The following is a 25,930-nucleotide window of genomic DNA, read 5'->3' on the forward strand; positions in this document are numbered from 1 at the left end:
CTTTCTTCTCTTCTGGATTCTCTTCACTGTATCTTTTTCTTCTCCCTAAAGATTATTGTATTCAACTCTTACTCCTCTCCCTTATTTACTCTCCTTACCCTACATTAAACTTGTTGCCAAATTCCACCCATTCTTTGAAATTGTCTCTTGCACGTGTTCCTTCCTCTCCACCCCCATGGCCACACTGTATTTCCAAGCTAGATTGCCCCATCCTTGGGCCAGCGTGATCACTTCCCAGCAGGTCTCCCTGCCCCTCCCTTCCTTCTGAAGTTTGCTTGCTTGTTGAATACTGGTCCATTCTCTGCTCTCCTGCCAGAATAACCTCTCTCCTGCCAGAATAACCTTCATAAGTAAACTGCAATCATATATTCCTCTCTTGGCCTCCCACATGAAATCCACATTCCTCGGGTCCTCAAGATCCACCCACTGTAACTTTGTCTCCTGCCTACTTTTCCTGCTCAACTTCCAACTCTTCCGTGATACTTATCCAGCCTTCCATTTGCTATTCCTCCTGGATTGCTTGTGTTTCAGGGTGAGAAATGTGGAGATGAGGAGCCTCAGGTGCAAAGTTGAAGAAGGTGTTCACTCTCAGGGTTTTGCAAGCGCCTCCTTAAAGTTTGTGCCCTACACGCCTCATGGGCCTCTCCCTGGTCCCACTCTGTTGCATTCCCCTTGTGAACTTTTGCTAGTAATTCTTTTCTCTCCTCACAACACTCTACCACCCTTCTCAATTCTGCCTTAAAAAAATCCTTGTACTTCAAGACTCACCTTTTCTGATTAATCCAATTGGAAGTAATGTCTTCTCTCCTCTGAGCCCCTTTAGTCCTTTGGATGTACCTCTCTCGGGCCTCTTGTCACAAACGGCTTTGTTTCTAGTACTTTAAACATAGTTAAACTCCATAGTTAGACTCTAAGCTGCTTGAAGGTAATGATCTGAATCTTTGTATTTCCTGAATAACTTACCTCTGCACTTTGTACATAGTAAGAAATCCACAGATATAATGAGTGACCAGACTGCTGTGAGTGGGGACAAGAAGTCTTCAACCCTCTTACCATAAACTAACAACAGCCAACAGAAACATAGAGGGCTCATACTGATGTTCTCCAAGGTCTACAAGTACATTGTAGACATCCCACCAGGCCCCCTTCTTACACCTTCAGACATTGCTGATCAATCATAGCACTCCTTCTCTTGGAGCCTTGGACAAGGCTTCCCAGCCTTCTCAACACAGCACCCGACAGCCATCTCCATTGATTGGAGTAGACACTGGACAATGAACTTCATTTCCCATGGTGGATCCAAGGGATCCATTTTACATATGAGGAAACAAAGACCCAGAGAGATCCCGAGACAGAATCAGGGAGAGAAACTCCTGAGTAGCTGACCAAGCACAGCACGCACTCATCCAGAGATGCATGCATTTTGCCAGAAGCCCCTGTGAGATCTTAACCAGCTTCATGGACCTAATTCATTGATCCTCAAAGACTAACTTTAAGGTTCTGGAACCTTGGGCAGCCTCCACTCAGGTCAGGAGTGACTCCTTGAAATTTGAAGATGTACTCTCCATGTCAGGGTCTGTTTCACCATGTGGCACTGCAGAGGGAGTCCGGGCTCGGCTTCCAGGCAGGTTCTGCAAAACAAGACAAGCTGATCCAGAGAGCACTTGACATAATGGTATCTCTTTAGATGGAACACTAACGTTGATAGCACTAATGGAATAAAACCAGATGACATGAACAATGCATTACTTCACCAATAAATGCTATGATGTTACAAGCTGATGGAAAATAAATACTCAGAGTAAATCAGAGGAAGAAATTCCAAATGCAAGTACAATACAGCAATCTGTCTAATATCTCTACTGGATCAGGGTATGGGAGAATATTGTTGCAACTCTGCCAAAAGAATACAAAATTGGTAAAAACTGTTGTTTTCTCACTGCCAAATTGTGTACTACCAATGGTGTAACAGAGGAAAGACATTACACAGATGACAGTGATTGAAAGATGAATAGAACTGTGTTTCGTGTAACTATGTGTGCTCATCAACAATGACTCATTGTGATGCTAGGAAGTGCAAATTTTTAATTACCGAATTCTGCAATTAGTATAAAATTATATGCCATATGTTAAAACAAGGAACAGAAATAAAACCGATAAAAAAGACTTATACAACGAGAAGATCAGAAAACAGCCCAAATATGTATCTTGAATTGAACCAAATATGTATCAGTCCAAATATACAGTCCAAACGATCTTGAAATTTATCCAAGCATTAAGCTATAATATTTTCAGAATATTACCAGAATACCCACACATATAGCTTGACAGATAGATAGATAGATAGATAGATAGATAGATAGATAGATATAGAGTCTATCTCTAGATATGATAATAGTGGTTCCTTCTGAAGAGGAAACAGGGTGGGAAGGATTGGAAGTCAGAAATGGGGAGGAATATAACTTTTCATTATAAATATTTATTTATATTTAAATTCATGCATTTACATTTCTCTTTAAATCACAAATACAACCTATAGAGGTCCAACTCCACTTACACCAGAAAGGAGATTATCAAGAGAGAATGTAGACTCTGACCCTCCTTTTTCTTCCTGAAAGCAGGAGATAAAACTCCAATATGAAAGGTGCCTTCCTGTACCAGGAGGAAGGAAGACGTTCTTGTCATTAGAGATGGAATATCTGGGAAATCTATACAAACAAATCTTGTTAACTAGACCTTATCTTCCTAGTCACTTCTCCACTATTTACTACCCCTAGCCCAAACCCCTTTGTCTGTCAATTCTTCACAAATTTATTGTTTCTTTGTCTAAAAGCTATAAAAGCTTCTGCTCTGGTCACTTCTTCAGGCCTTCATTCTCCTGTGAAGGCTCCCATTCACATGTAAAAATTTAATAAAACTTGCATGCTTTTCTCCTGTTTACCTATTTTATGTCTGTTTCATTCTTAAGCCCAGTAGGAGACCCTAAGAGGATAGAGGAGAATTTTTCCTCCCCTGAATACCTCATATCCAGCCTCTCATCTCCCCAGCCATGGACAGGGTTGAAGGGACCTAAGCTTCATGGACACACATTCCACAAAATCAGCCTCCCAAGATATGAATACTCCCACCATCAACTGTGCAAAAGGAAACAAAAGTCCATAGCGAAGAGCTGGCTGAACAAGACTGTAAACATCATAAAGTAATTGTGAAATATGGATTTTTAAATTCATTTTATGTATATCTTATAAAAGCCAGAAAAAGGGAAGGGAAACCGTCATAACTAGGTATGGTCCCCTCACCCACATATATAGTATAGCAAGAGATTGATTCACCAAAAAGGACAGTTGACTGGTGGTCTCTCAGGTGATGTTGCCAAGTGAAGAACTTCAGACAGGTAAGTGGAGTCAAGGAAACTTGGAGGTAGTGGTAAAATATGCCCAGCTCCTCCTTACCCTGGCCCCTGCAATCTGACAAGTATACCTGAGACCAGGTGGGGCTGGGCAGGAGGAAAAGGCAGGGCAGGTGGTGTGGAGGAAAGAGCATGAGCTGAGGCATCAGAAGAATTGGGTTTATCCTCTACCCACCCCTACAACTAAGTTGCTCAATAGATATGAACAAGTTACGCTGGGTCGGATTCCTCATCTGTGAATTGGAGATGCTAAGTATGAAGCCATTGTTGGGTTGGCACAATGAGGTGATGACCACAAACTTCTGGACATGGATAAAGTGCTCACTAAATGTGAGTTCTGTCTCCAGAATCCACTTTCATTCACTCATGTGGCAGCCTTTCATCTTTAGTGGACTTGTCTGCTAATGGGGAAGCTTGTTTCTTTTCCACAAAAAGCTTGTTCGGGAAAGTGGCACACACGGGTGTGTGTTATCCTTGGCCAGGTGCCTAAGGGCTTCAGTATCCTGGTACACACTGTGGCCCAGCTAAGTAGGTGTGAGGGACGTCAGCCTGTCTCACCCCTTTTTTACCTTCACAGAACTGAGGCTTCCAACAACAGCGTGGATTGGGTGTCTCCTCATAGCCCTTTTCTCTAAGCATGGAACTAGAGACTCCCTGAGGCCTGAGAGGGCACAGGTAACAGCTCATTAATCTCAGGAGGATGGAAGAGAGAAAAGAAAACCAGAGGCTGAGTGTTTCATGTGTGTTTTCCTTGCAGCCCATGGCCCTGTGGCTCAGGCATCATCTATAGGGACTGGGAACAAATCCAGGTGACAGTCTGCAACCCAGATGGAGCCCATCCCCTCTTGCAACCACAACCTTGTTACTGGGCTGAAACTTTCTACTCCAGTCTCTTCTTCACCTCAGGGTGAGCCTGTCCCAGGCTGCTCCTCACTCTCTCAGGGCCAAACACACCTGACTTCCCAGTCTGACAAGCCCCAGCAGTTCTCCCGTGCAAGTTAGTTCACGTGAATCGGGTGGGGAGAACCTGTCAGGAAGTCTGAGTGTCCATATCAGAGACAGAGGCAGGAGAGATGGGGGAATGGTCTTTCTACCTGTCTTCTCTAGACAATCCCTCACAGGCCTTCTGAGCCCTGTGTAGTGAGAGGCATTCTCCCCATTGCTGTGTGAAACATGGTGTGATCGATGGTGTGAGGACTAATGGGAACCTGGCACCATCTTGGTGCTTGGACAGGCTCTTAGCTTTGGGATCACCTGGAGAGAGGGCCACGCTTCAGAGGCAGCATGCCCCTGAGGACACTGACAATGGGGTCAGTGATGGGCCTCCAGGGTCAAGTGGCTTTGCAGAGAGCAGACCACACCACAGAGGCCATATGAGAAGGACATGAGTGGGCTTGTTTGTGAGCACATGTGGACTCCCAGAAATATGTGGGTGGAACTAGGGAGATAGGGTCTGAATAAATGGATGTGAGATCGGAGCAGCGAGACAGCCAGGTGTGGGTATTAATAGAATATGACCTCCTCCTCTCTCCAGGACGGTTAAGTCTTAGAACCTTGGGGTTGAAAATACATGACACATTAGGATTAGGAGAGGGAAGGAGAGACCTTCTGGATAAAGTGTTGCCGCTCACTACGGGGACTGGAGGCAGTATGGAAGGAACCCAGATGTGTCCCTGGAATCCTTTTATAAATCACCACAAGTCAAGGTTAATGGGTGACCAACGCAACTCCTCACAGGCGGTCTCCAATGCTCTGGCTCCTGACAGCTAAAGCTTTGGTTCATCTGGTTCACCTCACCTGGCAACAATTCTTCCCCGTGGAGATGCTTGCTCAAGGCCAGGAGAACTTGGACTGGATGTTGGAGGAAGCCTCCTAACCAATTGCAAGATAAAAAATTGTTACTTCCCCCTATGTTTTTGTTCATACTGCTACATTATAATGCATAGCCCATATTTTTCATTCTTATAGAGAATCTTATTTTCAATAATATTTATTTATTTTCTCTTTCTTTAACCCTCTATAACAGAAAGTCAACACTTTCTATGTTAATCCAGGATTAACAGAGCTCTCTGTGTAAGGACAAGTAGTTGTCTAATTAATTAGCTCTTAGGTTTGATTACCTTCTACTCAAAAAGCAGCTTTTAAATCTGCAAAGGTAGAATAACAACCAAGGCTATATTCCTAATTATGTAAGTACATTAATTTTGGCAAAGGGAATAGTGAATGAGCCATCCTAGGAAATTGAAATAGAAAATCCAAGTGTCTGTGTGTATCATTTATAAAATGCTGAAGCAGGCTCTTTGGGGGTCATGATACTATAAAGCTTAGACCCTCGCTGACACTCACGAGAAATTCCTTGAACATAATTCTCAAAAGTACCAGGAAACTTTGTGTCAGAGACAGTAAACTGATGAGGAAATTAGCTGAGAACTTTTTCCAAGTATAAGACAATTGGCATTTTTATTTCTCCAAAAAGCCACCTGAACCAGACAGAAAATTCTCCCTCCACAGTGAAACAGAATAAAGGAGCCACATTACCAAGTGGATCTTAGAAGTTATTCAACATCACTCCCACCCCCAGCCCAGCCCAGCTGTGTTCCCTTGTGATGGAACTGGGCTGGTTTCTGTGTATGCATCATAGGGTCTGCCCGCAGGAGGCTCGGCACCACCTTCATTCTGGCAGCTCTCCTCACGTTGAGGGTGGAGGGGCCTGGGCTTGCAGACTTGGTACAGCAGGTCAGTCTGCTGAGGGCTTTCCAGCAGCCAGCCTTTGGGGAGATTAAAAAAGGCAACCCAGCCTTTGACCTAGGACCGCTTCGTCCAAGGAATCCCACAGAATTAAGCAGTATCTCTACAGCAGATAGTAAAAGACTTCAATTGTGAGTTTCAGTTCCTTAGGTCCATGTGGATGTTCTCTTTCCAAGCCTCTGCCTAGGTTGAGTGGGATTTTGTTGCAACTGGAGTAGTTGGGGACAGAATGGAGATCTCCTCCCATGAGGAGGTATGGAATTATTTAAGCCTTGACTCTAGAACAATCATCGTGTATTATAAGGACAGAAAGACTGAGACCGAGTCAAGATGGCGGCGTAAGCAGACTCGGAACTCACCTCCTCCCGTGGACACAGCCAATATACAACTACTCGTGGAAAAATTACCCCTGAGACAGAACTGAAAACTGGATGAGAGGAACTCCTGCAACAACAGACAATCCTAACTGAGGTGGAAGAGGCAGAGACTCCCTTCTGGAGAGGAAAAACGCCGCCTTCACAAGCCGCCAGCTTCACGGCCGCCGGGAGCAGCTCACAGGTACGCAGCCCTCCCTGGAGGCGCGGGGCCCTGAGCCGGAGCGCCCCCGCTGTGGGCATATTGTGGACCCAGCACAATCGAGACCAGCGGCATAATATCTGACTGTGCCTGCTACTAAAACACTGGGGAGCACCCCCAGAAAACCCGGTTCACAAAGAAACTAAAACTGGCTCTTAAAGGGACCGCGCGCAAACTCACCCGTTTCAGAAAGCACCCTAAAGTCACCAGAACGAAAGGTGTACAGTGCTTTGGTGACAAGAGACTCACCTAATAGGCCCTGAGTGCATCTCGGTGAGGGGTGAGACCTCTCCAGGGACTGGGACATTGGCGGCGGCCATTGTTGTGGCCTGGTGTGGGCGAGCTGACACAGACACCATTGGAGTTCTCCCTGGGGCCTGCTAGCCCAGAGTGTGCCCCACCCGCTAGAGCACCGATTTAATCCAGCTCAGCCAGGGCAGGCAGCCCACCCTAGAGACTGGCCCCACCCAACAACAAGCCCTCAGGCAACTTGTGGGCCTGCATAGATTGGTGACTGGATTCTCTGCAGCCTGGCAACTGAGCCGACTTGAGCAGGGCAGGGTGTGCACAAGGAGCGGGTGGAGAGTGTGGGGCGGTGGCAGAGTGTGTGGGGCTCCCGCCATGGAGAGACTGGGTCCGCTTGGGGAGGTCGGGGCGCTCATACAGGGCAGGACTGTGTTGACTGTGTGTGTGGACCTGTGGGCGGCAGGGCTTCTCAGCCGCAGAAGACTTGTACTTCTCATAGACCCACATAGGAGGTTTGCTCCACCTTCCAAAACGCGAAACAATTGGGTGCTCCTGTGCCTGAGGCCAGCCCCACCCAGCTGCAATCCTCAGAGAGCTGACAAGAGACATAATAGGCTAGAGGCTTACAGCAATTGTAAGGCCCTGAGCCTAACAACCTGCCAGGCTGGGGGCCTACTCACTTAAAAGAAATACTGCAACACAAATGTGGTATTAGAACTTGCAGCCAACTGTGCTGGGGCTCCCCACACCTGATAAAGAGACTGAAGGGCCCACAACAACTACAAGCAGCTGAGCATTACAACAGCTGGCCAGGAGCATAACTCAACCTCCCTGGGCACCTACAGGGAGAGCAAACAGGCCACAGCAGAAGGATACACGTAGCCCACATAGGGGTCACCCCAGGAACATTGAGAACTGAGGGAAGCACACTGGAAGCCTCCTAAGCCATCACTTACATAAGGTCACCTATTCAAGAGCAGGAGACGTAGCTGACCTACCTAATACGTAGACACAAGCACAGGGAAAGAGGCAAAATGAAGAGGCAAAAGAATACATTCCAAGTAAGGGAACAGGACAAAACCCCAGAAAAGGAACTAAGTGAAACAGAAATGAGCAACCTACCCGACAGAGAGTTCAAACTAAGAGTGTTAAGGATGCTCACTGATCTGGGGAGAAGAATAGATGAACTCAGTGAGAATGTCAACAAAGAAATGGAAGATATAAAAAAGAACCAATCAGAAATGAAGAATACAATACTGGAAATGAAAAATTCATTAGAGGGACTCAAAAGCAGAGTAGAGGATACAGAAGAACGGATCTGTGAGCTGGACGAAAGACTAGAAGAAATTACCCGAGGTGAACAGGTAAAAGAGAAAAGAATTAAAAAGACTGAGGACAGTCTAAGGGACCTCTGGGACAACATCAAACGCACTAACATCCGTAGTAAAGGTGTCCCCGAAGGAGAAGAGCGAGACAAGGGGCAGAGAATCTGTTTCAAGAAATAATAGATGAAAACTTCCCTAACCTAAGGAAGGAAACAGACATCCAGGTACAGGAAGCACAGAGAGCCCCAAACAAGATAAACCCAAAGAGGCCCACACCAAGACACATCATAATCAAAATGTCCAGAATTAAAGATAAAGAGAGAATCCTAAAAGCCGCAAGAGAATGTCAAGTTACATACAAAGGAAACCCCATAAGGCTATCAGCTGACTTCTCTGCAGAAACCTTACAGGCTAGAAGAGAATGGCACGATATATTTAAAGTGCTAAAAGGGAAAAACTTCCAGCCAAGAATACTCTACCCAGCAAGGTTATCATTCAAAATGGAAGGAGAGATCAAAATTTTCCCAGATAAGCAAAAATTAAAGGAGTTTGTCACCAAGAAACCAGTGCTACAAGAAATGTTAAAGGGACTGATTTAAGGGGAAAAGAAAAGACCACAAATAGGAAAAATTATCTATTTCCATGATTAGAACGTAATGGATACAAATGCACAACAAAGAGGTTAGATATGATATCAAAAACATGAGGGAGGAAGGGAGTTAAAGAGTACAGCTTTCAGACAGAGGTCAAACTAAAGGGACCATCAATTCTGTATAGAAGAAGAAAGGAACAGAGAAGGACTACTAAAACACTGAGGGAAAAAAAAAGTTAAAAAATGGCAGTAAGTACATACTTATCAATAGCTACTTTAAACGTCAATGGACTAAATGCTCCAATTAAAAGGCATAGGGTGGCTGACTGGATAAAAAAACAAGACCCATATATATGCTGCATACAAGAGACACATTTCAGACCTAAAGACACTCACAAACTGAAAGTGAAGGGATGGAAAAAGATACTCCACACAAATGGCAATGAAAAGAAAGCTGGGGTAGCAGTACTCCTATCAGACAAAATAGACTTTAAAACAAAAACTGTAAAAAGAGACAAAGAAGGGAATTACATAATGATCAAGGGAACAATCCAACAAGAGGATATAACACTTGTAAATATCTACGCACCCAATGTAGGTGCACCTAAATATATAAAGCAATTATTAACAGACATAAAAACAGAAATAGACAGTAACACAATAATAGTAGGGGACTTTAACACTCCACTTACACCAACGGATAGATCATCCAAACAGAAGATCAATAAGGAAACATTGGCCTTAAACGACACACTACAACAGATGGACCTAGTAGATATATACAGAGCATTCCATCCAAAAACCAAAGAATACACATTCTTTTCAAAGGCACATGGAACATTCTCCAGGATCGATCACATATTAGGCCACAAAACAAGTCTCCATAAATTTAAGAAGATTGAAATAATCTATGAAAAGGCATAGGGTGGCTGACTGGATAAAAAAACAAGACCCATATATATGCTGCATACAAGAGACACACTTCAGACCTAAAGACACTCACAAACTGAAAGTGAAGGGATGGAAAAAGATACTCCACACAAATGGCAATGAAAAGAAAGCTGGGGTAGCAGTACTCCTATCAGACAAAATAGACTTTAAAACAAAAACTGTAAAAAGAGACAAAGAAGGGAATTACATAATGATCAAGGGAACAATCCAACAAGAGGATATAACACTTGTAAATATCTACGCACCCAATGTAGGTGCACCTAAATATATAAAGCAATTATTAACAGACATAAAAACAGAAATAGACAGTAACACAATAATAGTAGGGGACTTTAACACTCCACTTACACCAACGGATAGATCATCCAAACAGAAGATCAATAAGGAAACATTGGCCTTAAACGACACACTACAACAGATGGACCTAGTAGATATATACAGAGCATTCCATCCAAAAACCAAAGAATACACATTCTTTTCAAAGGCACATGGAACATTCTCCAGGATCGATCACATATTAGGCCACAAAACAAGTCTCCATAAATTTAAGAAGATTGAAATAATACCAAGCATCTTTTCTGACCACAACGGTATGAAACTAGAAATCAACTATAGGAAGAAAATCAGAAAAGCCACAAATATGTGGAGATTAAACGAAATGCTACTGAACAACAACTGGGTTAACGAAGAAATCAAAGAAGAAATCAAAAAATACCTGGAGACAAATGAAAATGAAAATACAACATGCCAGAATTTATGGGATACAGCAAAAGCAGTTCTAAGAGGGAAGTTTATAGCGATACAGGCCTATCTCAACAAACAAGAAAAATCTCAAATAAACAATCTAACAATGCACCTGAAGGAACTGGAAAAAGAAGAACAAACAAAGCCCAAAATCAGTAGAAGAAAGGAAATAATAAAAATCAGAGCAGAAATAAATGAAATAGAGACCCAAAAAACAATAGAAAAAATTAATAAAACCAAGAGCTGGTTCTTTGAAAAGATCAACAAAATTGACAAACCTTTAGCTAGACTCACCAAGAAAAAAAGAGAGAAGGCACAAATAAGTAAAATCAGAAATGAAAGAGGAGAGGTTACAACAGACACCTCAGAAATACAAAAGATTATAAGAGAATACTTTGAAAAGCTATATGCCAACCAATTCGACAATCTGGAAGAAATGGATAAATTCTTAGAATCATACAACCTTCCAAAACTGGATCAAGAAGAAGTAGAGAATTTGAATAGACCAATCACCAGTAAGGAGATCGAAACAGTAATCACAAACCTCCCCAAAAATAAAAGTCCAGGACCAGACGGCTTCCCTGGTGAATTCTACCAAACATTCAAAGAAGACTTAATACCTATCCTTCTCAAACTCTTCCAAAAAATTGAGGAGGGGGGGAAGCTCCCTAACTCATTCTACGAAGCTGACATTACCCTGATAACAAAACCAGACAAGGACAACACAAAAAAAGAAAATTACAGGCCAATATCACTGATGAACATCGATGCAAAAATCCTCAATAAAATACTAGCAAATCGCATACAACAATATGTTAAAAAGATTATACACCATGATCAAGTGGGATTTATTCCAGGGATGCAAGGATGGTTTAACATTCGCAAATCAATCAACGTAATACACCACATTAATAAAATGAAGAATAAAAATCACATGATCATCTCAATAGATGCAGAGAAAGCATTTGACAAGATCCAGCATCCATTTATGATAAAAACTCTGAATAAAATGGGTATAGAAGGAAAGTACCTCAACATAATAAAGACCATATATGAGAAACCCACAGCTAATATCATCCTCAATGGTGAAAAACTGAAAGCCATCCCTCTAAGAACAGGAACCAGACAAGGATGCCCACTGTCACCACTCCTATTTAACATAGTACTGGAAGTCCTAGCCAGAGCAATCAGGCAAGAGAAAGAAATAAAAGGGATCCAAATTGGAAAGGAAGAAGTGAAACTGTCACTATTTGCAGATGACATGATTTTATATATAGAAAACCCCAAAGAATCCACCAGAAAACTTTTAGAAGTAATAAACGAATATGGTAAAGTTGCAGGATACAAAATCAACATACAAAAATCAGTTGCATTTCTGTACACTAACAACGAAGTAGCAGAAAGAGAAATTAAGAATACCATCCCATTTACAATTGCAACAAAAAGAATAAAATACCTAGGAACAAACCTAACCAAAGAGGTGAAAGATCTGTACACGGAAAACTATAAAACATTGCTGAAAGAAATTGAAGAAGACACAAAGAAATGGAAAGATATTCCGTGCTCTTGGATTGGAAGAATTAACATAGTTAAGATGTCCATACTTCCTAAAGCCATCTATAGATTCAATGCAATCCCTATCAAAGTTCCAACAACGTTTTTCACAGAAATAGAACAAAGAATCCTAAAATTTATATGGAACAACAAAAGACCCCGAATAGCTAAAGGAATCCTGAGAAAAAAGAACAAAGCTGGAGGTATCACACTCCCTGATTTCAAAATATACTACAAAGCTGTAGTAACCAAAACAGCATGGTACTGCCACAAAAACAGACACACGGATCAATGGAACAGAATCGAAAGCCCAGAAATAAACCCACACATCTATGGACAGCTAATCTTTGACAAAGGAGCCAAGCACATACAATGGGGAAAAGAAAGTCTCTTCAACAAATGGTGTTGGGAAAACTGGATAGCCACATGCAAAAAAATGAAAGTAGATCCTTACCTTACACCATACACAAAAATTAACTCCAAATGGATTAAAGACTTGAATGTAAGACCTGAAACTGTGAAACTTCTAGAAGAAAACATAGGCAGTACGCTCTTCAACATCAGTCTTAGCAACATCTTCTCAAACACCACGTCTGACCGGGCAAGAGAAACAATAGAAAAAATAAACAAATGGGACTACATCAAACTAAAAAGCTTCTGCACAGCAAAGGAAACCATCAACAAAACGAAAAGACAACCTAACAATTGGGAGAAGATATTTGCAAACCATACTTCTGATAAGGGCTTAATCTCCAAAATATATAAAGAACTCATGCATCTTACCAACAAAAAAACTACCAACCCAATTAAAAAATGGGCAAAGGACCTGAACAGACATTTCTCCAAAGAAGATATACAGATGGCCAACAGACACATGAAAAGATGTTCAAAATCATTAACTATCAGGGAAATGCAAATCAAAACTACAATGAGAGATCACCTGACGCCCGTCAGAATGGCTATAATTAACAAGACAGGAAACAACATGTGTTGGAGAGGATGTGGAGAGAAGGGAACTCTCTGAAGGGAACACTGCTGGTGGGAGTGCAAACTGGTGCAGCCACTATGGAAAACAGTATGGAGATTCCTCAAAAAATCAACGATAGAACTACCATATGATCCAGCCATCCCACTGCTGGGTATTTATCCAAAGAACTTGAAAACACCAATTTGTAAAGGTACATGCACCCATGTGTTCATTGCAGCGTTATTCACAATAGCCAAGACTTGGAAGCAACCTAAGTGCCCATCAAGAGACGAATGGATAAAGAAGCTGTGGTATATATACACAATGGAATACTACTCAGCCATAAGAAACGACGAAATCCAGCCATTTGTGACATCATGGATGGACATTGAGGGTATAATGCAAAGTGAAATAAGTCAGAGGGAGAAGGTCAAATACCGCATGATTTCCTTCATTAAGTAGTAGATAATAACAACAATAAACAAACACATAGGGACAGAGATTGGATTGGTGGTTACCAGAGGGGAAGGGGGGAGGGAGGAGGGTGAAAGGGATAATTCGGTACATGTGTGTGGTGATGGGTTGTAATTAGTATCTTGGTGGTGAACATGATGTAATCTATGCAGAAATAGAAGTACAATGATGTACACCTGAAATTTTTACAATGTTATAAACCAATGTTACTGCAATAAACAAAAAATTAAAAAAAAAAAAAAAAAAAGAAAGACTGAGACCTACCCAGAAGGGCCAGACAGAACCTCTGGGGCTTGTTCTATAATAAGCACTGAGGATAATGAACGTCCCACGGGTCAGAAATGTTGTGGCAATTGTGTAGGCTGTACTGCAGGGTCGCTGTCCAAGAAGTGATTGTAAGGGACCCGGTGACCTGCTTGTGAGTGGAGGCAGGCTCCTTCTCATCTTCTCAGGCCAGAGGAAAGCCCACCTGCCCTCGTCACACGGAAGTCTGCATAAGTCCTGGGGCAGTATGGTTGGTTTCAAATGGCATGAGAACTGAAATTGTCCTAACGCAGGACAGGGGAAAGAATGAAGAATCCTCATCCCAGGGAAGGAGGCAGCTGCATCCAGCTGCTCAGCTGAGACACACAATCGTGCTCCTGGATTCCCAGGGTCAAGTTGTCTTGGGGCTTTTCACACTTCAAAACACTGATCAAAAATCCTTGAGATGGGTTCCTTCTGCCTGGTAGGGATAATGGATGGGGAGTAAAAACTAAGGGAGTAAGTAAGCATTTATTGATTGCTGCTCAACACCAAGGCCCTGTCTTGGTCCTGGAATTAGAACACATAGCAGACGAGCTCAGCAGGACAGACTCATATAAATAATTATAATATCCCCTGCCTGATGCCACAGCAGAGATTGAGTGCAAAGTTCTGCAGGAGCACGAAGGTGAATTATTAGCTCTTGCCTGGGCTGTTGGGAAAATGTTTAGGTGGGAGGAAATGTGTGAGCTGTAACCTGAGGGGGGAGGCTGAGATCAGCAGGTGAAGGGGAAGCCAGGTGAACCATACAGGCAGCAGGACCAGCAAGTGCACAGCCGTGGGGGTGGGAAGGGTTGGGGGTTGGAGCTCGAGGGAGTTGGGATGCTGGGGTATTGGGATGGAGGAGGCTTTAAAGGGAGATCCATGGCCAATTTTGGAGGGCCTTCATTGTCATGCCCAGCAAGATGGTTAGAATCCCCTGGGGAGAAATTGAAGAAGACGCAAAGAAATGGAAAGATATTCCGTGCTCTTGGATTGGAAGAATTAACATAGTTAAGATGTCCATACTTCCTAAAGCCATCTATAGATTCAGTGCAATCCCTATCAAAGTTCCAACAACATTTTTCACAGAAATAGAACAAAGAATCCTAAAATTTATATGGAACAACAAAAGACCCCGAATAGCTAAAGGAATCCTGAGAAAAAAGAACAAAGCTGGAGGCATCACACTCCCTGATTTCAAAATACACTACAAAGCTATAGTAACCAAAACAGCATGGTACTGGCACAAAAACAGACACACAGATCAATGGAATAGAATCGAAAGCCCAGAAATAAACCCACACATCTATGGACAGCTAATCTTTGACAAAGGAGCCAAGAACATACAATGGGGAAAAGAAAGTCTCTTCAACAAATGGTGTTGGGAAAACTGGATAGCCATATGCAAAAAAATGAAAGTAGATCCTTACCTTACACCATACACAAAAATTAACTCCAAATGGATTAAAGACTTGAATGTAAGACCTGAAACTGTGAAAGTTCTAGAAGAAAACATAGGCAGTACGCTCTTCGACATCGGTCTTAGCAACATCTTTTCAAACACCACATCTGACCGGGCAAGAGAAACAATAGAAAAAATAAACAAATGAGACTACATCAAACTAAAAAAGCTTCTGCACAGCAAAGGAAACCATCAACAAAACGAAAAGACAACCTAACAATTGGGAGAAGATATTTGCAAACCATACATCTGATAAGGGCTTAATCTCCAAAATATATAAAGAACTCATGCATCTCAACAACAAAAAAACTACCAACCCAATTAAAAAATGGGCAAAAGACCTGAACAGACATTTCTCCAAAGAAGATATACAGACGGCCAACAGACACATGAAAAGATGTTCAAAATCACTAATTATCAGGGAAATGCAAATCAAAACTACAATGAGATATCACCTCACGCCCGTCAGAATGGCTATAATTAACAAGACAGGAAACAACATGTGTTGGAGAGGATGTGGAGAGAAGGGAACTCTCTGAAGGGAACACTGCTGGTGGGAGTGCAAACTGGTGCAGCCACTATGGAAAACAGTATGGAGATTCCTCAAAAAATCAACGATAGAACTACCATATGATCCAGCTATTCCACTGTTGGGTATTTATCCAAAGAACTTGAAAACACCAATTTGCAAAGGTACATGCACCCCTGTGTTCATTGCAGCCTTATTCACGATAGCCAAGACTTGGAAGCAACCTAAGTGCCCATCAAGGGACGAATGGATAAAGAAGCTGTGGTATATATACACAATGGAATACTACTCAGCCATAAGAAACGACGAAATCCAGCCATTTGTGACAACATGGATGGACATTGAGGGTATAATGCAAAGTGAAATAAGTCAGAGGGAGAAGGTCAAATACCGTATGATTTCCTTCATTAAGTAGTAGATAATAACAACAATAAACAAATACATAGGGACAGAGATTGGATTGGTGGTTACCAGAGGGGAAGGGGGGAGGGAGGAGGGTGAAAGGGATAATTCGGTACATGTGTGTGGTGATGGGTTGTAATTAATATTTTGGTGGTGAACATGATGTAGTCCATGCAGAAATAGAAGTACAATGATGTACACCTGAAATTTTTACAATGTTATAAACCAATGTTACTGCAATAAACAAAAAATTAAAATAAATAAATAAATAAATAAATAAATAAATAAATAAATAAATAAAAGACTTACCACAAAAAAAAAAGAAATAAGAAGAAAAGAAATAAAGGAACAGGGAGCAGAGATGTGGAATGGAGTTAAGTTTCGCCAGCATATCCTGGTCTTCATGCAGGTGGAAGCTCATCAGTAAGTGGTCAAGGGCCAGCCACGCTGTCTGCTTCCATTCTGATTCCAAGGTTAAGACGTGTTTATGCCTTTCAGCCAACAAACCTCTCCCTTGCTTAAAAGCTTCTCAGATATTTCTTTCCTGGAAATTCAATTTGGCCCTATTCTGAATTTTATACCTGTAGTTTTGCTTAAAAACTCAAAGAAACGAAAAACCATAATTGTTTTCCTTATGCAATAGGAAAATGATCTTTGTGTTTTATAATCAAAACATTGCTTTTTTAAAAATTCAAAAAAAAAAAAAAAAGAATCCCCTGGGGACAGTCAAGCCCAGGAAGTGCAATGACTAGATTTGTACTTAGAACAGCACCTCTGGTGGCAGTGAGCAATAGTTGAGATCCCTCCTACCTTGCCCAGTGCCTCATCCCAGAAAAGTCCTCTGGGATAAGGGGGAGCTCATCCATGGTCCTTTCCTGGCTGTTTTCTACCCCTGGAACCACAGCCATGGACAGGAATTGACAACGAATGTTTGATTTCTGAGGATTTCAGGTAGCATTGCAGGGTGGTTCCTTTTATAGAACAATGACCCATTCTAGGTCATTGTAACCATATAAGGTGTGTGCAGCAGTTCCTACAATCAGCATCATCTTAATGAGGACATACTAACTGAGTACCACATGGGCAGGGCTTTTACTCCAGGTGATGCAGATGCCAAGAAGGCAAAGAAGATGACTGGCCCTCCAGTCCTTTCTTACTGACATCTTCCAGGCCAGGCCACCTCCACTCATTTGGGTCTACGTCCTCAGCCAAGGACAAAGACAACCATCCTCTCTGCACAACCATTAGCAATAGAGCTCCTTGTAGGCCATGGGATTGTAGGCTGTGTTCTTACCTTATGTAACTCATCTGGTCAGACTAAATCAGTAAACTTCAAGTAAAGCAGATATAATAATGTGAGAGGACCTCATCCAATCAGTTGAAGGCCTTAAATGAAAAAGACTGAGGTTCCCTTGGAAACAAGGAATTCTGCCTCCAGACTGCCTTCGGACTCGAGCTGCAACATAGACTCTTCCTTATGCTGGAATCTTTCCTCTTGAGCCCAAGAAGACGAAAATCTCTCACACCCCAACATGGATGACTTTAGGATCCTACAGATCAGTAGACCATATAATTACTTGGAGTTCCGTAAGTCAGTGCTCTGGAGGAGAAAGAAGTCAATAGGCCATAGCAGAGAGAGTTAAGAATACTTTAACTGAGAATATAATTTCATTTAGAGTGAAAGGAAACAATATTTGGCTAGTCAGGCTCTCATAAGGTGTAACTTTGCATGGTCACAGCCGTGAAGTGCATTAGCGAAGTTCTGAGATCAGACCTCTCTACTACTCAGCCCTGGTTCCAGGTCCCACTGCAGGACATGGAATTGACCGTGAGTCAATGCTTGGAAGGCAGCTCTGTTCACTACTCTTCCACCAAGGATGCCCCAAGAATGCCACAGGCTTAGGGACTGACACCTAAACTGTAGGTACTGATTCCTCCCTAGGGTTGGACCTTTTACAGCGTCATGTCAAGGAAGCAATGAAGGCCAGGTAGGGAATCACCTGCATCAGCTCACTGTCTGTTATTTATGTGTGTGTCTTTCTGAAAACTTGACAGGTAGACAGGGAGCTTTAAGCAAATTCTATAAGAATTTGGTCCTGGGGTGGAGGTCATCGGCTAGTGATTGGAGCAGGCTCACCTGGGACTCATTGGTGGTTTGTTAAGCTGTGCAAGCTCAAGTGTAACCCATCTGTCCTCTCCTCCCTGGGTTTGGCAGCCTAAGCTTGGAGCTTAATACCCTCAGACCTTGGGTTAGTTCTCCTTCCCTTTCTTACTACAATGTACAGCACAGCTGCACAACTTCAGCCTGGGTCGGGGAATGAAGGTACATTAGCATTTATGTCCACATTTTCAGGGCTGCTGCATTGCACAACTCCACGGATGACTCCTCACATTGTAGTCCAGGGGAATAGCGCCCCCTGGTGCTGTGCAGTCTGCAGGCCCTGCAGCACAATGCATAACTGCACTTTGCTTGCTGATGGTTCCTCTGCGGGTGACTCCACTCCTCCTCTGCCTCCCCATCTTCCCAGGCATTTCCAGGAATGTCCCTCCTTGAACATGAATAAACCCCTCATCTTCTTCCATTCTGACTTCTCAGTCCCGGTCTGACCCTTCCAAGGTCACCGAGTATGGAAACTCACCAGCCACTCCTGGCCCAAGGGCACTGTCTCCTGATTGCAGTATCTTCCTCAAAACTCATAATACCAGTCCAATCATGAGAAAAACGCCGGGCAAATACAAATTGAGAGACATTCTACAAAATATCGGACCAGAGGAGACTAAGGCAACATCACGTACCAGGAGACAGTAATGAGTCATAAAAAATAAATGCATTCTGGTATCCAGGATGGATCGTGGAACATAAAAAGGAAATTAGTGGAAAAACTAGTGAAAGTAAAATAAATTCAGTACTTTGGTTAACAGTAAAGTGCCAATATTGATTTCTTAGTCTTGACCAAAATACCATGGTTATGTGCAATGTTAACAATAGGAGACTGGGTGAGAGGTATACAGGAGCTCTCTGTATTATCCTTGCAATAAATTTGACAACTTCAATGAGATGCCCAAATTCCTTGAAAGACACCAGATTTCTGTACCAGTTATTGATTTACTGCCTCTTGGCTCCAAATTCACTCTTTTAGGCTGTCCTGTGAAAATAGAACTAGGCCCTTGAAGTAATTTTTCTTTGCCAGACAGCGCTGGAACTGTGTCAGTAGAGGGCCCTGGAGAGGCGTTTCAGGAGGAAGAGTTTGCTTCCTGCAGCACCTGCAGCTGTGGCAGTGCTCAGCTCCTGCAGTGCTTGCGGCTTCTCTAGCGCTCAGCTCCTGCCCTGCATGGTGGCCAGCAGCACTCAAGGGCCAGCAGCTTCCTCCAGCCTCTGCCCCCACCCCATGGTTTGGGAGCAGAGTGCCTCCTACCCCTGCAATGTGGGTGGTTCCTCCAGGGCTCAGCTCCTGCAGTGCTCAGCACCCAGTAGCACCCAGCAGCCAGGATCTTCCCTGACACCCCTCTTGGGCAGCTTTGTAGCAAAGTGCCTCTGCTGAGACACTTCCTGGTGAAAAGCTTTCCCTGGCTCCCTAGAGGGTGGATTTCTGGCAAGTTCTGCTGGTGCAGCACAAAAGTGACTGCCATTCCATGAACCTGACCATTTCTTCTCCATCAAGGTGTGGATCTCAGCCATGGGGGCAAAGGGGAAGGTCGGGGGCTTATCGTTGGGCACACTATCTCAGTCTTATGGTTAGTGGCTGTTCCTTATATCTGCCACTCTGATACTCTCCAGAATTCTCTTTATTCCCTACTAGTCAAATCCTTGTTACTCTAATCCACTATTGCAGTTAATCATTCTTTATTTTAAACTTAACCTGTTCAGATTCTCATGTGGTGTCTTTCTACTGGTTAGACGCTGGTTGATACCCTACCAAAGCTAACTCGAGAAGGCTTGGATACCCTGAATGGCTCTATATCTATTACAGAAGTTGAATTAGTAGTTTAAATGCTTTCTCTGTAAAGTAAGAGGCAAGGTCATCTGCTGAGTGTGAGGGACTGAAGGAGATTGAGGTTTGAGGAGAATGGACAAGGTTTGCAACAGTCCTTATGAAGAGTGGGAGCTTGTGTTGAAATCGTAGTGAGATTGCAAGGCAGTGCTGAAGTCCTCAGTGAAGCTGTTGATCATGAATTTATGGTGGAATCTGACCCTATTGGGTGGTACTCAGGTGCAGGGATGGAGAAGGTGGATAGTTAGGTGCCTCTAACCATGGGGTTTTGCCAGCAGGTGCTATTAAAAAGAAGTCAGAGTTAGGGTCCTTTAGGGTATTGGCCAGAGTGTTAGAAAGATGAGGAGGAAAGTCAGAAAATAAGAGAAACTGAAAGGGGAGAGGAGTTTGTACCAATTTAAAACCACATGACTAATTGGAATGACCATCTGGGTTTTATTTCATCTTCCTAAAGCCCCATCTCTCCAGATATAGTCAAGGTTGAGATAAATTGACCTCAATGGTTTTACCTTCCATACGAGGCAGCTGGGACCACACAAGAGGTGGCTTAGCTATTTTTTGGACTAATTACACAAAAAGTGTCATAATTTTATTTTTTCTGAATTTGTTAAGGTAGGAAGTGGGAGGAAAGATCTTTTAATGGTTCCCAGGCAGAAGAAAGAGTGCGTGGTGTCCGGGGACAGGTCTGCCCATTTCCCTCCCAGTACCAAGAGGTCACCAGCCTGTGGATTCTCAAGTCCTGTGGGGGAAAATATAATTTCAGATAGTTTAGATGGGATTCGGTGGGGTATGACTGGGTGGGGCAGATTGGACAGAGGGTGCCAGACCCCTGCATCATGATATGTTTCATAAGCCCTCCGAGCTGCATTTCCTGACTCCAGTCTTGCAACTCTCCAGTCTGTTCTCCATATTTTAGGGGCTTTTATTCCTTCACTGGCAATTTCTAACTGTACAAGTAATATATGAATGCCTTCTCCTTACCTTAGTCTTATTTCGGATAAAACTAAAGACTTCTTGGCTACCTAAACCGCCCCCACATCAACTCACTCTGTTATTCCTAAGAGGTAGTGCTGTTATTGTTTCAGGATTTTTCTACATTTTCATCTATATATATGTACATATACATGCATATAAATGCACACATATTTAGCACTACGTTAGGGAAGAGGGATAACAGATTTGTCCCTTAACAGTATCACTCAATGCAGTGTACCATTTAGACCTAGGTCCTAATGCAGAGACAAAGTACTATAGACAAAACTTCATAAAATATGAAGCCAAAAATAACTGAGTTTGAATCTGTCAGGGAGGAGAAAATTCCTGCCTACCCCTCTTGGTTCTTTTGGCTGATCTGATAATCAAATTGAAATAAGACAGATTAACAGGAGGAAAAAAAGACAAATTTAATTTCATGTGTACAGAGGCCCCATGGTGTGGGACCTAAGAAGTGAACAAAGCAGGCTGTTTATATACCTTTTTTTAGACAAAGAAACAATCATTTGTGAAGATTTGACAAAACAAAGAGATTTGAGCTTGGGGTAGCAAATTAATGAAGTTTGTTTATAAAGTTTTCTTGGCCTTGGATTCCCTATCTCAGGCGACAAGGAAGCCTTCTATCCTCCTGGTGTAGGGAGGATATGCTTACGTGGAAGTTTTGTTTGCTGCCTTCAGGGGAACAAAGAAGGTTTAGAGTGTTCTTCTTGCACTGGCTGTATCTCAAGTCACTTTAATTCCAAGTTTAATTCAATAAACAATATGCCACCTTGGCATCTTTGGGGTGATCTGCCCAGAGCCCCATCAAATCCCATTTAGTAGCTCTGTGACCATGAACAAGCTATTTAACCCTGTCGCACCTCAGTTGTGATGCTTAGTAAATAAAGCACCTTCCACACAGATGTGCTTCAGTTACCACTCCTCGTCCCTCTCTATATCATCTTGTCCCATTCTCTCTCCCCCTCTGTGTGTGTGTGTGTGTCTTTCCATCTGATAGATTTCTTTATTACACTGAGGAGATATTCTCCTTGTCTCAAAGAATTTGTTTAGTAAACAAGCACTGCCCAACACACCACACACAGTCTGTGATATTTTAGCAACGTTAGTTGCTTGGCAGAGCCCAAGATTCAAGGTTCCTACATGCTGATGCTGGCCTTGAACTCTGACCCAGTTCCCTGTCCAGGAGGGTAGCAATCCCCATTCTTTGGGCTTTGCTGCATTATCACCAATGAAGTCTTCAACAAGCAACATGAAGTTGTGTGGCTTCTTCCTCCTTGCTGTCCTCCCCATCATCAGCACAGAGTTCCAAGTGGTCGGTGAGTCAAGACAAAGACCAGCCCCACATTTCTCAGAACAAGAGAGCCAGAAAGTGGGAAATCTAGGACTTGGCATGTGCAGTATAAAATAGAGGATGGAGGGGAAGATGGGTAAACATGGAGAACAGTCCACATAAGGAGACACTAGAGAGACATGTCACCACCCATCACCACGCCAGCATCTCTCTGTCTGCCTACATCCTCTCTGTCTTTTCACCAAGCCCAGCCTCTCCATCTGTACTCTCCAGCCCTCAGCTCTTGCTCTGACCCTGATCTATCAGCTCAGAATCTGCAACCATTTTCTCTCTGTTTGCTTCTACCTGCAAAGAGATAAATCTCCCCATTCTTGAGAAAACATTTTTCTGAACACTGCTTCTGTCTTCTCTGTCTCTTCCCAACCACAATCACTCCCAAGCCCTTACATATAGCTTCACCCACAACCATCACCACCACCACCACCATTACAATCACCACCAATAACCCTCCACAACCCACTCTACAATGGCACCAATAACTTCCTGGTTGACAGTTGAATCATTTTCCTCAATTCTCAAGCTCCTTGACAGCTGCAGTATCTGACACTGTTCAGGATCCTTATACTCTTGAGACTCTCTTCTCCTGTGGCCGCTCTAACTCTCTCTCTGCTCTTCCCTTTTCTATGTCTTTGGTTTTCTCCTCTTTCTCCCTCTACTCCCTAAATCGTATGGGCTCATAAGTCAAGATGATTTCTCTGGCTGCCTTGCCCTGTAATCAATTACCAGACTTTGTCAACAATTCTTACAAAATTTCTCTTACATTCTTTCCATATCCGCTGCCACCACCCTGATTACACAGCAGACCATTGCAATACTCTTTTAACTCTCTCTGCTCTAAAATATGTGTTGTGTATTAAATTCCAGCCAGTTCTATGCATGAATGTGAGATTGTTCTCCCTAAAGTGCAGCTCCAATCAGGCTACTGATTTCCTCAAAATGCAAATGTGTTCTCTCATCTGAAAGCCTCCCCACCTCTGCCTATGGAATTCACATTAACCCTTGAAAGCATCATTTTAATGGCTATTTCCACCAAAAATATATTCGAAACACTCAGTTGTTCTGGATGAGAGCAGTGTTTCTCAAACTCTAATATGACAAGAATCACCTGAGGATCCTGTTAAAATGCTGATTTTGATTCAGTGGACCTGGGCTGTGCCTGAGATGCTGCATTTTTAACAAGCTTCCAGGTGATGCCGATGCGCCTGTTCCATAGACCACATTGAGTGTAGGAAGGTCTCTGCCTGCACATTAGAATCAACTGAGAAGCTTTTTAAAATTATCAGTGCCAGACCAATTAAATCAGTCTCTCTGGAGTTCTCTAGCTGTGTGTGTCTGTGTGTGTGATGTGTTCATTGAGATTAAATTCACGCTTTTAACCATTTTAAGGTGTACAATTCAGTAGTTTTTAGTATGTTCACAATGTTGTGCAACATCACCACTATCTAATTGCAGAACATTTTTATCGCCCCGAAAAGAAACCCCATACCCATTAAGCAGTCACTGCCTGTTCCCTCTTTCCCTTCCTCCCTGACAATCTTTAATCTGTTTTCTGTCTCTATTTCCTAATCTGGATGTTTCATATAAATGGAATCTTTCAATAGGTGACCTTTGTGTCTGGCTCCTTTCAAGATTTTCAAGATTCATCTAAGTTGTAGTGTCTATGAGAACTTTATTCCTTTTAATGGCTGAATAATATTCCACTGTATAGCTATATCACATCTATCTACACATTCATCAGTTGATAGGCATTTGGGTTGTCTCTCCTTTGTGGCTATTATAAAATAATGCTACTATGGACATTCATGTACATATTTTTGTGTGAACATGTTTTCAGTTATCCTGGGAATATATCTAGGAATGGAATTGCTGGGTCATATGGCAGCTCTATGTGTAATTTTTTGAGAAACTGCCAAACTGTTTTCCACAGAGGCTACACAATTTTACATTCCCACCAGCAGTGTATGAGGGTTCCAATTTCTCTGCATCCTTGCCAACACTTGTTGGTACCTGGCATTTTGATTATAGCCATCCAGTGGGTATAAAGAGGTATCTCATTATGGTTTTCATTTGCATTTCTCTAATGACTAACGATGTTGACCATTTTTTCATCTTCTTATTGGCCATTTGAACATCTTCTTTGGAAAAATGTCTATTCAAGTCTGTCTCCCTTTCCAAATTGGAGTATTTGCCATTTTGTTGCTGAGTTGTAGGAATTCCTTATATACTCTGTATACTAGAGCCTTATCAGATATATGCTTTGCAAATATTTTCTCCCGTTCTGTGGATTCTCTTTTCATTTATTGATAGTGTCCTTTGATGCACAGGAATCTTTAATTTTTTTCCCCCCCAAAGCCCCAGTAGATAGTTGTGTGTCACAGCTGCACATCCTTCTAGTTGCTGTATGTGGGACGCAGCCTCAGCATGGCCGGAGAAGCGGTGTGTCGGTGCGCGCCCGGGATCCGAACCCGGGCCACCAGCAGCGGAGCGCGCACACTTAACCGCTAAGCCATGGGGCCGCCCCGGGAATCTTTAATTTGATGAAGTCCAATTGATCTACTCCTTCTTTTATTGCTCGTGTTTTTGGTGTCGTATTTTAAAAACCATTGCCTAATCCAAGGTCTCAAAGATTTACACCTATGTTTCATTCTAAGAGGTTTATGGTTTTAGCTCTTACAATTTGGCCTTGGATCCCTTTTGAGTGAATTTCTGTATATGTATACAGTTTGGGATAGCAGCCATCTTTGCAGGTGCAGTGGTGGCATTTGAAATGGTCACGCTGGACTGAAACAAATGCCTTGGAGGTCAGGGATGGGCGTGATTCCTGAAATGTTGATAGATTTCTGCCCTGAAGGCCAACCATTAACCTACACCAAAAAAAGTCCAGCCATTTTGCCTCCCAAAAGATACTTCGGATCATCAGCCATGTAAGGCCCCATCAGAACCAATCCAAGGCATACTTGAATCCACATGGGTATATGTGCATGCTAGGCATCACAGAGAAGGTCTCTATTCGATGTGACTCAGGGCCAGGTCCGCCAGGGTCCAACCCCAGCACCACCACTACAGCCCTGCCTGTGGGCAAGTCAGTTACATTCTCTGAGCTCCTGGTTCCTCATTTCTGACATGGGAATTATACACCTCTCAACAACTCTGTTTTTGTGCCACTGCCACACTCTGGAGTTGCTCAGTGAGTATGAAAATCCCTCTTCTCCTTCTGTTTTCCTGCTGATCAACAGCTTTGGACAAAAGCTAAAGCTTATTTCTCTGAATTTTCTTTGGTTTTTAATTTTTATGTCTTTTGTTTATTGAGGTTACCCATATCTTGCAAAT

At 42.8% G+C, this 25,930-nt stretch overlaps 1 long non-coding RNA gene across 1 annotated transcript; it reads right to left on the bottom strand.

The window, feature by feature from the left end:
* Positions 1–224: 224 nt before the first annotated feature.
* On the bottom strand, positions 225–7,156 carry LOC147914959 (uncharacterized). Its single transcript, XR_015554684.1, has 3 exons — positions 6,983–7,156; positions 5,207–5,281; positions 225–1,631 (listed from the first exon to the last, which is right to left on the bottom strand). It is a non-coding gene; the product is annotated as an uncharacterized LOC147914959 (long non-coding RNA).
* Positions 7,157–25,930: the final 18,774 nt, after the last annotated feature.

The sequence above is a fragment of the Ceratotherium simum genome, chromosome 16 (assembly GCF_057802395.1).
Source record: "Ceratotherium simum simum isolate JZ-2026a chromosome 16, ASM5780239v1, whole genome shotgun sequence".
Taxonomy (NCBI): Eukaryota; Metazoa; Chordata; class Mammalia; order Perissodactyla; family Rhinocerotidae; genus Ceratotherium; species Ceratotherium simum.